Below are 8396 nucleotides of genomic sequence, written 5' to 3' on the forward strand. Positions count from 1 at the left end.
AAATTTAACACATTTTATTGAATTTGTTTGTATACTGTGGGTCTATGGAGGACCAAAGGCTTTGTGATACATTTGGATTTTTAAAAAGATTTTATTTTTATTTTTTAAACTTATGTGTGTCTGTGTATGGATGAGGGCATAGGAATGCAGTGCCTACAAAGGCCAGAAGAGGGCATCAGATTCCCCTGGAGCTGTAGTAAGAGGTAGTTGTGACACACCTGACTTGGGTACTGGGAGCCAAACTCTGGTCTCCTAGAGGGACACACTCTTAACTACTGAGCTCTCTCTCTCTCTCCAGCCCATGATAAGTAAAGTTTTTCCACCTCCAAAGAACCTGTTTCCTTCCTAAGATGCACTAGCCCCTCATTGAGCATGCCTGCATTGATGGGAAAGCTGGGTCCCTGTCTGCCTTGTTAGCATGAGGCATGAGGACCAATCCATCACCAGTGGGCTACTTCCCAGCATTCTTCCACCACCCCCTTCCTCATCTCATCCAAAGTGTTCTAGCAATGGCAGACCCATTCTGCCCCTGTATTCCTTGTATTATCCTTCCAGGCGCTCACCAAGCATGTGCTGCCCTGTGCTCAACGGCGTCTGTCTGTTTTCTTCACAGAGGTGAAAGATTACGAACCCCCATTTGGTTCCAAGGTCAGAGAGCACCCGTGCGTCGAGAGCATGAAGGACAACGTGCTGAGAGACCGAGGACGGCCTGAAATCCCCAGCTTCTGGCTCAACCACCAGGTAAGCAGGGCTGACTCTGAAGGGCCGGAAGGGCCATGCAGTGAAGTCTGCTTTCAGGCAGCGGAGAATTCTGGGTGATGGAGCTTAACTCTGAGTGCAGGGCCCTTGGTTTTCCGTAACCCTGTTTGGTTTGTGTTCCTAAGGAAATTTTCAGTATAAGTGGATGACCTGTTCTCCTAAATTGCCGTCACCGGGCTTATACAGCATTCACAGAGAGCTCCCAGAGGTGGGCACTGGTCACCTTTCCTAAGCCCTCTTGATTCAGGGTTAAGATATGTTGCTAGCTATGCCTGCTGTCTACTCCTGTGTCTTCACACCAGGAACCTATATCTCACTCCCTCTCATTCTGACTTTGTTCTGCTGGGGTTCTTCAACTTCACAGAGAAATACTTAGCAGTTGGAAGCAAGCAGGGTAGTCAGGTAGCCGGTGTCCTTGTATCTGCTAACTGTGCGTGGAGGTGAGAGGAGAGCCCGTATGAGCATGCTTGGGAAGGAGGAAACTGGCCACCACGATGGAGGCCAGGAAATCAATGAAGAGAAGCTTGCTGGTGAAAAGGGATGAGGAGGCCAGCCAGTTGAGTGACACCTACACAGCTCCCTATCTCTCCTTCCAAAGACCTGGAAGTTAAGGCTGCTCGTAGCAGAAGTTGGAGGAGAGGGGAAGGAAGATTAGGTTGTAAGTGAGAGGCAGTTGACCACATGTGGGGTGCGCCCGAGGAAGAGCCCTGGTGAAGAAAGAGCTGTGACAGTATTTTCCTATCTCTCTGGGAAATGATGCTTTTCCACACAGCAGAACCTTTCACTGTTCTCATGGATAAAGTCCTTTATCCTCGCTGGCCACGGGTGTATAGGTTTGCCTAAAGCCATGGGGAATTCAAGTGAGAACCAGAAACAGCAAGCCAGGCATAATCAGGAAGACAAATAGGGCAGGAAGTGTGCAAGGAGCCAGCCCCGGCCCAGAGCCAGCCTTGTGATCAGGAAGTAGGTGAGCCAGGCTTCCCAGGGTCAAGGGCTTCACCAGGCTCTGAGACAAATTGTCTTTAGTTCTAAAAATGCGAGATTGTTTGAAAAACAAACAAACAAAAAAACAGGAATTAGGTGCTGGGATGGATGGTGTGTCCTAGTGAAGCTATGTCACTCACCATCTCTTGAGGTCTTTCCTGCAAAGTTCTTATAATGAAGCCATTATTCATTATGATAAAATTCTGGAAAAAATTTGCATAATACATTTTTTCTCTTAATGAGATTTGTTGCCCTATTGATTTCAAGGTAATGCTTAATATTTAATTCAATTTACTGCCTGTAATTACTGTGTCAGAACAAAATAAATGTTTCTGGTATAGCAACAATAACACTCTACTCTTAGCGGGGCCATCAATCAATACCATCAGTTAGGTGAATTATGCAATTAATTCCACACCAAGAGCTGGGGTGGGGGAGCTCCGTAGATGTGAAAGTGGCTGGGATTGGCAGGCAAGTGCCAACTCTCCACAAAGACTGTTAGGTGTATCTGCCTTACCTGTATGGAGGTCACCAGGGCAATGTTGTCCTCTACATGGAAGGAACTGATCTTATTGCTATGTCTCAGACTATTTACTTACCTTCTGATATTCTGAGAGGCCTTGAAATAGTAACAAAAATCTTCATGATGCAGAATGAAATCCAGCCTGTGGTAGAGCCCTTGCTGACTGGACAACCTTTCCCGCTTGGTGGTCAGGATCAGTGGGTGGAGCTGTCTTGGGAAGGATGGGCTACAAAGTATCTTACAGTCAGGTTTATTTGGCATACAAAGATAGCCGTGTCAAAGAGCCTGGCTTAATGCCATTGGAGGTGACTGGGGCATCATGGGGTCACCCTTGGCAGTCCTGGGAGCAACTTCTGAGTCATTCTATCAAATATAGACTTTACAAAGTGAATCCAGGCTAATGTCTGCTCCATCTGGGCCTGGGTGCGCAGCTTTGCTCAAACAGAAGGGTACCGGTGTTCCAGTCATGTTACATTCTGAAAGGGTAGAAGTCCAGACACCGAAAAGGCAAGGGAAAGGGAGAACCGAGGCCTAAGGTGGGAATCAGGGGTCTTTCAGACCCTGGAATGGATATGTTTCTTTCAGTCTTTAGAATGCATGCTACCAAGGATGGACCCGAGATGCTGGAGAGATGGCACAGTTAGGAAAGGGTTTACAAACGACTGTCAGGACCTGAGTTTGGATCCCTGATACCCATGAAATAGCTGGGTGTCATGGTGTGCACCTGTGAAACAGTGTAGAGGAAGAGGTGACCAAAGGATCCCAAAGCAGTGGGCTCGGGGTTCAGTGGGAAACCCTGTGATCAGTGAGCTTGGGGTTTAGTGCGAATTCCTGTGATTGGTGAGCTTGGGGTTCAGTGAGAATTCCTGAGGTCGGTGAGCTCTGTCTGCGTTCAGTAAGAATCCCTGTGATCAGTGAGCTCGGGGTTCAATGAGAATTCCTGTGATCAGTGAACTCTGGGTTCAATGAGAAACCAGGTCTCAAAACCTAAGGTGGAGAGAGATTAAGGAAGACAGCTGACCTCACCCTTCGGCACACATCTGTGCACATATGACCACATAGGGAGTCTAAACCCTATTCTGATAGGACATCATTTGACAACGATGTGTTGATGCTAATTCCATGGAGACCACCCACTGACGATGCCCTTGGAACCCCTCCCTTCTTCTGCAGGGCATCCAGATCGTGTGTGAGACGCTGACAGAGTGCTGGGACCATGACCCTGAGGCCCGCCTCACAGCCCAGTGTGTGGCAGAGCGCTTCAGTGAGCTGGAGCATCCAGATAGACTCTCTGGGAGGAGCTGCTCCCAGGAGAAGATTCCAGAAGATGGTTCACTGAACACTACCAAATAGCTTTTTCTGGGCAGGCTGGACCAAGCCTTCAGAAGCCGCCCTTTCACCAAAGACCAGAGGCAGCTGGATGCTGTCCTCACGGATGCTTCTGGGAAACCAAGGACTTGCTCCCTTCTTACCTGAGAGCTGCTCCATATTCAGAAACAGCAGCAGCAGCAGGAGCAGTAGGGGCTAAGTGACAGAGAGCATTCTGTGCCTTGGACGTTGTCATGGCATAAGCTGTATTAGCACCTCCTCAGGAAATGAGATTGATTTTTACAACAGCCAATAACATTTGCACTTTATTAATGCCTGTATGTAAATATGGATAGCTATGTTTTATATCTATATATCTATATATGTCTATATCTCTCTATCTATAGCCATACTCTGCAAGGAGACAAAGAAAAAGATCAAATGCTCCCAGGAGATTAGCTTTTATTGGAGAGTTCCAAACTGGAGCAGAAGGGACTCGCGACAACATTAGCACTTGACAATCACACACGTGATGGTCCCCTGAATGTGGGATTGGGGGGATGGTTGCATGAAAAGGATCCATGCCTCACAGCCTGCTTTGGCCACAAAACACTTTTGTTTTGCAATAATTGCCCTCTATATGCGGGTGCTTTCCAGGCCAGGGAGCTAAGTTCCAGCCCACCGCTATGTCCCAGGGTCTTCCATGTGCCTTGCTTTTCTTCATTTTATCATCGACATTCAAGTTCTACATCTGACTTGTGAACCTGTGGACTTAGCCTAGAACCCTGGCTCCATCCTTCCGCTTTCATGGACTATGGAAATCAAAGAGGACATTTTCCCCACCCATGAAAGTGTCAACCATCTGATAAGATTGTGCTGTTTGATTTTTCTTCTGTGCCGAAGTTACTATTACTCATCTCCAGCTGTTCCCAGTTGTTTTTTGGTTTAGTGTGGCACACGCCACACCCCGCCCCTGCAGCACTGTGTTTCATTTTTGTCACTCTCCTGCAGTAGTCGCCAGCTTGCCATGGCAACACCGATGGCTTCCATCTTCCCAGGCGCCCGAATAGCAGACAGGATTTAAATGACACACACACACACTGCCCATCCTGTACAACTTGTCTGGGGATACTTTGAGCCCGTGTTTTGCTTAGTCAGCACAATGTCTGTAAAAATTTAAGTATTGGAGGTGTCGCAGAAAAATCTCCATTCTAGGTAAGGAGTGAGTGTGTTCCCAGCGTCCCCTCTAGAGGGCACCGCTGACAGTAAGAGGGTGTGACTCTGACACCTCTGCTTCTTTTCTCACCCTTAAACAGTCTTCACATTACCCACCCCCACGCCAGTCTGGAAATGAAAGCTGCTGCCAGTCAAGACCCGTTGTAAGAAATGAGCATCTGGGAGTCTGGAGAGATAGCTCAGCAAATAAAAACCAGTGCCTCCCAAGCAAAAGGACCTGAGTTCAATCCCCCAGAACCCATGATAAAAAGCCATGGTCCTCGGAACACACTTGTAATCTCAGCACTGGGGAGGTGAACACCCATGGGAGCTTATTGGTCAGCTAAGAAGACTCTCGGCAAGGTGAACAGTATCCTGGCGGATGACCCTGTCTTTGACCCCTGACCTCCAGACACGCCTGCACCACACGTACACCCTCACACACATGCACACACTAGAAACGGGCATTCAAGCCGCCGCGTGTTGGTGCCATGCTGGACTGCATGTACCTTGTCTGATGTTAGGGATTGAAGCTGACTAGGAATTGGACCTCGGGACCTCCTGTGCTTGATCCTCCTTAGGTCAAGTTCTTGGTCTCGGCATGGTCCTAACCCTTGCAGAAATGGCTTTGAATAGGGGACACACAACACTTCCATGTGGAGTTCGGAAATCTGTGTCCACTTGGATGAGCGCAAAGAATGGGCTTTAATTAGGGATCTTGCTAATCCACCTCCAAATGTGGATGGGGCTAGCAACAGTATTTTTTTTTTAAATGTGTTTTTGAAGCTTCTTTTCAACCAAATAGGAACATGATTGAAGGGCCACCAAAGCTCATTTTATTCTGTCTGGACCATGGGAGGCCTCAGATCACAGGGGGGTTTAGGATACATGGTCAAGATGGGGATGGGACAGAAATCTGTGTACTCTGCCCTGTGGAAGTGTGTTGAGCAACACCTTGGAAATCCCCCAAATCCACTTGCACCTTAGGGCATGCCGACGCCCTCCCAATAGCTGTTCTTCACCGCCCTCTAGCGGTGAGTTTATAGAATACTGGTCCACTAGTGGGATTTCTAGGGTTCGAAAGTGATTTTGCTTCCGGGTTATCATCAGAAACTGGAACACAGTGTCATGTTACTGTGGTTTGTTTTGTTTATGTCATTTTTTTTCTTATTCAAGAAAAAGACCAAGGAATAGCATTGTAGTCATTCCTCGTCATGTTGACTTCTGTTCACTACTCCGCATAAAGGGAAGGTTTTATTCTTTTGTTGAACACTTCAGCCATACTCATGTATTAAAATAGGAATGTGAATGCACCATGTTCTTTTTATATCAAAATCTAAAGCACTTATTTTCATTCTATGCAGTTTTTCTTTTATATAAATAAAAACATCTAGTAGATCAAATAAATCAAAGGCATGGATGATCTTACCCCTCGTTCCTATTCCCGGTAGCTAAACCACTTCACACACTGGCTTGTTCGGCCACATAGCTGAAAATGTCATCTACAAATCCTCCCTGGGTTTTTCATGTGGGTTGTGAGTGCTTTTCCCCTGGGCACAGGCATACACCTTGTCTGCTAACCTCAGATTAGGGCACCAGGGACAGAACAAAGTAATGATTCCATCAAAGTCCCACTGGGCGAGCAAATGAGTTAGCGTGCTTAGTTATGGAGTGTGGAACAAGGTGAGTTAGGGGTGTGTGAGTGACCCAATAAAGAGTCTGACCCCCACACGGATGATGGCTTCTGCACAGATGGAGCCCATCTTCAGTTGACCTTCCTCCATCCATAAACTCTAGCGCATCCCAAGACAGTGAAATCACTTGCCACTTGAGCAGAATTACATACAGCTGGGAGGGAGGTAAAGAAAGGAGTGGGCACAATCTAAGATAAGGGCCTGACAAGCCTTCCCACCCCTTCTTGGCAGCAGGTCCAGTCTTAAAGGCCTCTTGTGGGGAGTTACAGCTGCTGTGACGAAGATGGTATTGGCTCTTACATTGTGGGAGGGCATTCTACGACAGACTCGGGTCCCTTTAAAAACGACCCAGGACAGATAGGGCAGTTGGAAAAGCACAAGGAAATGACTTGGCCCTCAGACCTCAGGCCAAAGAAGCTACAGGTGATGCTATGTGCTTACAATTCCAGCTGGGGAGGTAGAGACAGGCTCCGTGGGGCTTTCTGGTCAACCAGCCTAGCCTCACTGAGCCCCAGGTCTCCATAAAGAGACTGTGTCACAGTCTAAGAAACAGAGCTAGAGGTTAACCCCTGGCCTCCCTGCCCACATTTACACATGTGTACACACAGACACACAGACCACCACAAGATAATCCCTGACAGAAGCTCCCTAATAAGAGACGAAGCATTAGGGCTGGCTGGCTGCTGTCCTTTGTCATCCCTGTGTCCAGGCCTGCTGGCTCTTGGTGTGCCAGAATGGCCTCTCTCCCCATCCCAGGAACTCTTTGGCCCATATGGCTATCTGTTCCAGGACTGTCTCATAAGGCTGCCTCAGAGAATAAGCATCTGCCCCGTGTTCTCCGTTGTCTTCTTTCTAGCATGCTAGTGACTGCCTGTGTGCCCCTTGATAGTCCATACAAATCTGTGCATTTGTGTTTTGAACTTGGAGAACTTTGCCTGCATCTTGAAGGATATTAAGTTGCTACTTAGCATCAATGCAGATTTATAGAAAAATCCTAGATAACATTAAAAAGATACATGGTATGGGAGACACATGGTACAGGAGGGGGGGGGCGGAAAGGGTCTGCCTATCTGAATGTTAACAAAACACTTAGTGGTCATTAACCCTGATCCTCCATCAGGCCTAGGAGGGAGGGAAGATGCCCAGTTTCAGGGGAAGAACTGAATTCTCAGAACACAGGCCCACAAGGTACAATCGGGCAAAGTCCCGTTATCCTGGTGCCAGAATTTTGAGGAACTGAGTGTTTGCTTTTCAGTGTTTCATGTTGCCCCCTTATTAAATCTGGTCAGCCCAGTGGAACAAAGAGGCCACACCATGGAGTGTGGTAGTCCTTCTACATTTACATCTGTGTATCTGCCTTCCCGTGTCTGTTTGCTCCAGAGAGCCAGAATGTTCTTCCCTCTTTGCTTTATCTGCCTAGCAGTCCCCTACCAAGGTCTGAAGAAAGTCTTCTGAGAGAAGAATGAGGGGGGGGGGGCAGATGAGTGGTTGAGTGTGCATAGCATTTCTTCATGTGTGAACTGCATGCTGGCACCTGAGATGATTTCACAATCTGCCAGCCATCAAAGGCATGGTTATTGTTTTATTGTTGTTATTTTTTGTAAGGCATGTTTCTTTTTGTTTTGTTTTTACCAAATATGCCTTTATTTCCACAGGTGTTAGGAAGACAATAGAACGTGAAGCCTGGGCTTTCACAAATGTTATCTGGCTCATGAGTTATACTTCTCTTCTGGTTGCTGGGATCAACGCCCTGACTAGCAAGGAGGAAGGGTTTCTTTGGGCTTACAGTTTAAGGTGACACAGTCCACTGTGGTTGGCAATGAAAGATATGTAAGAGCCAAATTAAGGTTTGAGTTTTAATTACTGTGCCCAAGAGATCCATGAAACAAAAAGGACTCTAACCTGTGTGCCAC

The 8396-nt window shown here is 47.3% G+C and overlaps 1 long non-coding RNA gene across 1 annotated transcript; it reads left to right on the forward strand.

Annotated features, from left to right (window-relative positions):
- The first annotated feature begins 617 nt into the window (after window positions 1-617).
- On the forward strand, window positions 618-6188 carry LOC101986167. The gene is made up of 2 exons (XR_258987.2): window positions 618-741; window positions 3440-6188. It is a non-coding gene; the product is annotated as an uncharacterized LOC101986167 (long non-coding RNA).
- Window positions 6189-8396: the final 2208 nt, after the last annotated feature.

This window comes from Microtus ochrogaster, unplaced genomic scaffold (genome assembly GCF_000317375.1).
Source record: "Microtus ochrogaster isolate Prairie Vole_2 unplaced genomic scaffold, MicOch1.0 UNK726, whole genome shotgun sequence".
Lineage (NCBI taxonomy): Eukaryota > Metazoa > Chordata > Mammalia > Rodentia > Cricetidae > Microtus > Microtus ochrogaster.